The sequence below is a fragment of the Giraffa tippelskirchi genome, chromosome 11 (assembly GCF_054371585.1).
Source record: "Giraffa tippelskirchi isolate mGirTip1 chromosome 11, T2T-mGirTip1v1.2.pri, whole genome shotgun sequence".
Taxonomy (NCBI): Eukaryota; Metazoa; Chordata; class Mammalia; order Artiodactyla; family Giraffidae; genus Giraffa; species Giraffa tippelskirchi.
The window spans coordinates 50,237,049-50,243,048 of NC_137285.1; the positions used below are offsets into that span (position 1 = coordinate 50,237,049).

Sequence of the window (6,000 nt, forward strand, 5' to 3'; positions counted from 1 at the left end):
ATGTTGAAGTATTAAAGATTTTCAAAATAATGAAGCATATTTAATCCGACCACTTTCACTGAAAATTATTTTCAGCTAAATAGGGCTATGTGAGAGATAGAATAAAAAGGCTCTTTAAGACTATGTGAGTGCTCGCTTCGGCAGCACATATACTAAAATTGGAACGATACAGAGAAGATTAGCATGGCCCCTGCGCAAGGATGACATGCAAATTCGTGAAGCGTTCCATATTTTTAGATCAGTGGAACAAAATAGAAAGCCCAGAGATAAATCCACGCACCTATGGACACCTTATCTTCGACAAAGGAGGCAAGAATATACAATGGAGAAAAGACAATCTCTTTAACAAGTGGTGCTGGGAAAACTGGTCAACCACTTGTAAAAGAATGAAACTAGAACACTTTCTAACACCATACACAAAAATAAACTCAAAATGGATTAAAGATCTAAACGTAAGACCAGAAACTATAAAACTCCTAAAGGAAAACATAGGCAAAACACTCTCCGACATAAATCACAGCAGGATCTTCTATGACCCACCTCCCAGAATATTGGAAATAAAAGCAAAAATAAACAAATGGGACCTAATTAAAATTAAGAGCTTTTGCACAACAAAGGAACTATAAGCAAGGTGAAAAGACAGCCTTCAGAATGGGAGAAAATAATAGCAAACAAAGCCACAGACAAAGAATTAATCTCAAAAATATACAAGCAACTCCTGCAGCTCAATTCCAGAAAAATAAATGACCCAATCAAAAAATGGGCCAAAGAACTAAACAGACATTTCTCCAAAGAAGACATACAAATGGCTAACAAACACATGAAAAAATGCTCAACATCACTCATTATTAGAGAAATGCAAATCAAAACCACAATGAGGTACCATTTCACGCCAGTCAGAATGGCTGCTATCTAAAAATCTACAAGCAATAAATGCTGGAGAGGGTGTGGAGAAAAGGGAACCCTCTTAAACTCTTGGTGGGAATGCAAACTAGTACAGCCACTATGGAGAACAGTGTGGAGATTCCTTAAAAGACTGGGAATAGAACTGCCATATGATGCAGAAATCCCACTGCTGGGCATACACACTGAGGAAAGCAGAACTGAAAGAGACACATGTACTCCAATGTTCATCGCAGCACTGTTTATAATAGCCAGGACATGGAAGCCGCCTAGATGGCCATCAGCAGACGAATGGATAAGGAAGCTGTGGTACATATACACAATGGAATATTACTCAGCCATTAAAAAGAGTACATTTGAATCAGTTCTATTGAGATGGATGAAACTGGAGCCCATTATACAGAGTGAAGTAAGCCAGAAAGAAAAACACCAATACAGTATACTAACGCATATATATGGAATTTGAAAGATGGTAACAATAACCCTATATGTGAGACAGAATAAGAGACACAGATGCATAGAACAGTCTTATGGACTCTGTGGGAGAAGGTGAGGGTTGGACGATCTGAGAGAATAGCATTGAAACATGTATATTATCATATGTGAAACAGAATGCCATTCCAAGTTCGATGCATGGGAGAAATGCTCAGGGCTGGTGTACTGGGATGACCCAGAAGGATGGGATGGGGAGGGAGGTGGGAGGGGGGTTCAGGATGGGGAACACATGTAAACCCATGGCTGATTCATGTCAATGTATGGCAAAAACCACTACAATACTGTAAAGTAATTAGCCCCCAGCTAAAATAAATAATAAAAAAAAGACTATGTGAAAAATACAATAATTATTTAAAACTGTACTTCATCTCATCTCTTAAATTTCTATTTTGTGTATGTTTCTTAATTTACTTAAGGTTATCAGTACAGATTGTAGTTATAGTTTTTTTTTTAAACAGTTGAAAATTCCTTTGTTTTTTATTTTTAACATTTTTATATATTTATTTATTATTTTTTGACCGTGTGGTGTGAAGGATCTTTGTTCCCTGACCAGGAATTGAACCTGTGCCCACAGCAGTGGGAGCATGGAGTTGTAACCGCTGGACTGCCAGGGAAGTCCCTTGATCGTGGTATAGTTTTAGATGAACCAATGGATATTCACTGGAAGTGTTACCAAACCAATCTTAGGTCTGCTTGCCCAAGTGCACAGTAAAGCCAATTTACCAATACAAAGTTGTGGTGAAGAAAAGTGCAGTGTTTAGTGCAGGGTGCCACGCGTGGAGTTCAGGGTAGCTAGTATTTGAAAGACTCAAACTTCCCAAAGGTTTTGAAGATTTTTAAAGACAGAGTGAGAGGGGGATTGTGGGGTTTTGATCAACTTATGGACATCCTTCTGGTTGGTTGGTGGTGAGGGAGACAATGTCATCAACCTTCTAGTCCCAACTGGTCTGGGATCTGTGTTCTTCTTTTGGGGTCAGTTGACTTCTTCCCCCTGGTAGGGGATTTCAGTATCTGCAAAACACCTCAAAGGACATGACTCAGAATATTGTCTATAGCCCTTGAGGAAGAACTAAAAGTCCTTGGCTTGGCTTAATGGCTAAATTTTTTTTTTTTTTTTTTGCCTTGCTTGACTGTTTTCCTTTTCTCCCCCTGCATTTTCTCACTTCTCTGATGAAGTTTTTCCTTTGACTAAAGTTTTTTTTATACAGACAGAAGGTCAGCGGAGGACATGGGGGGAAATCCATTTTGGGAAGGCCTCAGAGGGTCCTGCTTAGTTACAGAAGTGCTAGTCACACACTTTTTCTGATAAGAGTGTCTGGTCTGAAGAGTTTGAAGACCACTGAGGTGCACACTTCCATCAGCGTCTATGAAACACCCTGAGCTGTTGGCATGCATGTCCTCCTGCACTTTGTGGATTTGGGCTGTGTCTCTTTACAAAAGAAGGCTGAATGCCAAGAAATTGATGCTTTTGAATTGTGGTGTGAAGAAAACTCTTGAGAGTCCCTTGGACAGCTAGGAGATCAACCCAGTCAATCCTAAAGGAAATCAACTTTGAATATTCATTGGAAGGACTGATGCTGAAGCTCCAATCCTTTTTGGCCATCTGATGCAAAGAGCTAACTCATTGGAAAAAAACCCTTATGCTGGGAAAGATTGAGGGCAGGAAGAGAAGGGGGCAATAGAGGATGAGATGCTTGGATGGTATCACGACTCAATAGACATGAATTTGAGCAAACTCTGGAAGATAGTGGAGGACAGAGAAGCCCGGTGTGCTGCAGTTCATGGAGTCAGAAAGAGTTGGACATGATTTAGTGACTGGACAACAACAGCTCTTTACAACGTGGGAAGAGGCAGGAGCCACTGCTTGGGGATTTGTGCTAGGCATCCTCCCCTTAATTCATCCCTCCCTAGGATATCATAGGGGAAATGAGAAGGAACCACTTGCCTTAATTCTGCTGATGGTAGCCTTGATTATCTATAATAATCTCCACATTTTCACAGTCAGTATCTAGTCTTTGAATGTGATTTGTTTCCTCCACAGTCACCCACTTTCCCAAAGTGTTCGCTATTTGAAAATCACTCATATTTAAGCAATTCTTCTTGATTCGTTAATGATTTGACTTCAAGGGCTTTCAAAAGGAAAAATATTCCTGATATGATGGTTGAGTCATGCTTGGTGAAATGAGCAGCTCAAGCCTGGCACGATGCTAAAGCAATACTGCATTCAGATTTTGGGAGAACATGTGTCTTCTGGGAATTCTGTTACATGAAAGTAAAAATAAAGTCACTCTGCTTTAACCCCTTTGCTAAGCTTAAAAAAAAAAAACAAACAAAAAAAACAAATCAAAGCAGGCTTTCTTAATGTTAGTAAACTTAAAACACTGAGGTCCTCATGTTTTCCTCTTGTATTTCTCTTGTTTTTCTCTTGCAAACGAGATCAGCCAAACCTGGGCAAGACCCTACAAGCCATGTTACATGTCCCTCAGCCTCAGTTTCCCCATCTGTAAAATGGGGCCAGTAACAGTCTATAATAATACCTGCTCCCTTTTATGCCTTAACATAGTTATTATTAAATTGATTTATGCTGATGAAATCCTCTTAGAAGTGTAAGACTTCTTTCTTCTGCTGTTGACAAAGTTGTTTCTAATGCAAACTTCTCTGCTTTGTATTGTATTTTGTCTGGTGGGAGCCATTGTGCCCACATTTCCTACAGCCAGAGTCTCTTTTAACCTTATGAATTGAATTTAGATCAGATACTCTTGATTTCTGCAATGGATATCCTCCACTGCAGAAATGAAATGAAACAAACAAAAAGCCTTTAGACTTTTCCAATCTGGTTGTGCCAGTCTGGAGTTCCTGACCAGCACAGAGCCTTGCTCAGATTATATCTGGTTCCTGTTTTTTGTTTTTTTAGTGTATATGGCATTTATTTTTTAATTAAAAAATTATTTATTTTTAATTGGAGGGTAATTGCTTTACAATATTGTGCTGGTTTCTGCCATACATCATCATGAATCAGCCATAGGTAATATATATGTCCCCTCCCTCTTGAACCTCCCTCCCACTTCCCACCCATCCCATCCCTCTAGGTTGTCACAGGGCATCAGATCTGAGCTCCCTGTGTCATACAGCAAACTAGCACTGAAACGTACATTACCACATGTAAAACTGGAAAGCCGATGGGAATTTGCTCTATTTGGCTACTGTCTTAAAGGCTGTTTTCCTCGGCGGTGACCCGTTAACACTGGGCTGCATAGGCAGGAATCTCTCACCCTTGCTGCCCTTGGAAACTCAGGACTTCTTACTTCAGCCCAATTTTTGGAACTTGTGCAATGGCAGCTGTCTCAAGAAGAGGGACTTCCCAGGCTTAAATGGATCTCTGTTTTGGAGGCTCTTCGCTGAGTCACCCATTCCTAACTCCACAGGCTCTTTACCCTTTGGGTGGCCCAGGCTTAAATGGATCTCTGTTTTGGAGGCTCTTCGCTGAGTCACCCATTCCTAACTCCACAGGCTCTTTACCCTTTGGGTGGCCACTATATGGAGCCTAGGACAAAGAGCTTTCTGAAGACTGATGACAATTTTTGAGACCTAGAGAAAAAAGGGATTGACCCCAAAATATGAAAATAAAACACAACTAAGAATCATTTAATTAAATGTCTACAAACTAATAATTAGGCTATTATTAGCAAAATGTTAATATTCAAAAATCATAATAAAAAAATAGGAGGTTAGATTATTCCCCTTCAAAAGGACCGTGTACCATGCTTGCTGAGAAATTGATTACAAATGAAATGGCTGAGTTGTAGCTAAATTGTTAAAAATTTTTAATTCAGAAAAATAGTACTGTGGGTGCATTTTAATATATTTGATATGATGTAGAGGGCTTGGGATGGAAAAGGAAATGGCAACCCACTCCAGTGTTCTTGCCTGGAGAATCCCAGGGACAGGGGAGCCTGGTGGGCTGCCGTCTATGGAGTCGCAGAGTCGGACACGACTAAAGCGTCTTAGCAGCAGCAGCAGCAGCAGAGGGCTTGGGAATTTGAAAGAAGACTGTATATATACTAGATGGCATTATAGAATGATTGTTAATTTTCTTAGTTGTGATAATGATATTGAGGTTAAGTGGAAGAATCTGAGGAGCTACTTATGGAAGTATATTTAGGGGTAAGGTACCTTGATATTAGCAACTTGCCATCAAAATGTACTGAAAAATAATAACTATATGATGGAAAGAAGGAAGCACTAATTCCATTTCTTCTGCTTATGGGTAGCCTTGATTATGGATAAAAATTTCCGTATCTTTGCAGTCAGTATCTTTTATTTGAATGTCATTTGTTTCCTACACAGTCATCCTTTTTTCTTAAGTGTTTGTCATTTGAAAATTACTCAGCATGTCAGCCACTTGCTTTCAAAACTTTCTGTAAAATGATAATACCAAATATGTGTGTGTTTATATACACACACGTGTACAGGATAAATGCAGTGAAATGTTAACAAGTGTTTTGAAGACTAGTAAAGCAGGTTAGGGGACTAAGAATGATGGAAGCCAAGGGGCATTGTTTGGATAGCACAATCAGGAAGCCTTTTGGAGGAGTAACATCT

At 39.6% G+C, this 6,000-nt stretch overlaps 1 non-coding gene across 1 annotated transcript; it reads left to right on the top strand.

Moving 5' to 3' along the window:
• The first annotated feature begins 128 nt into the window (after positions 1-128).
• LOC145527998 (U6 spliceosomal RNA) lies at positions 129-235 on the top strand. The gene has a single exon (XR_014070078.1). It is a non-coding gene; the product is annotated as a U6 spliceosomal RNA (small nuclear RNA).
• Positions 236-6,000: the final 5,765 nt, after the last annotated feature.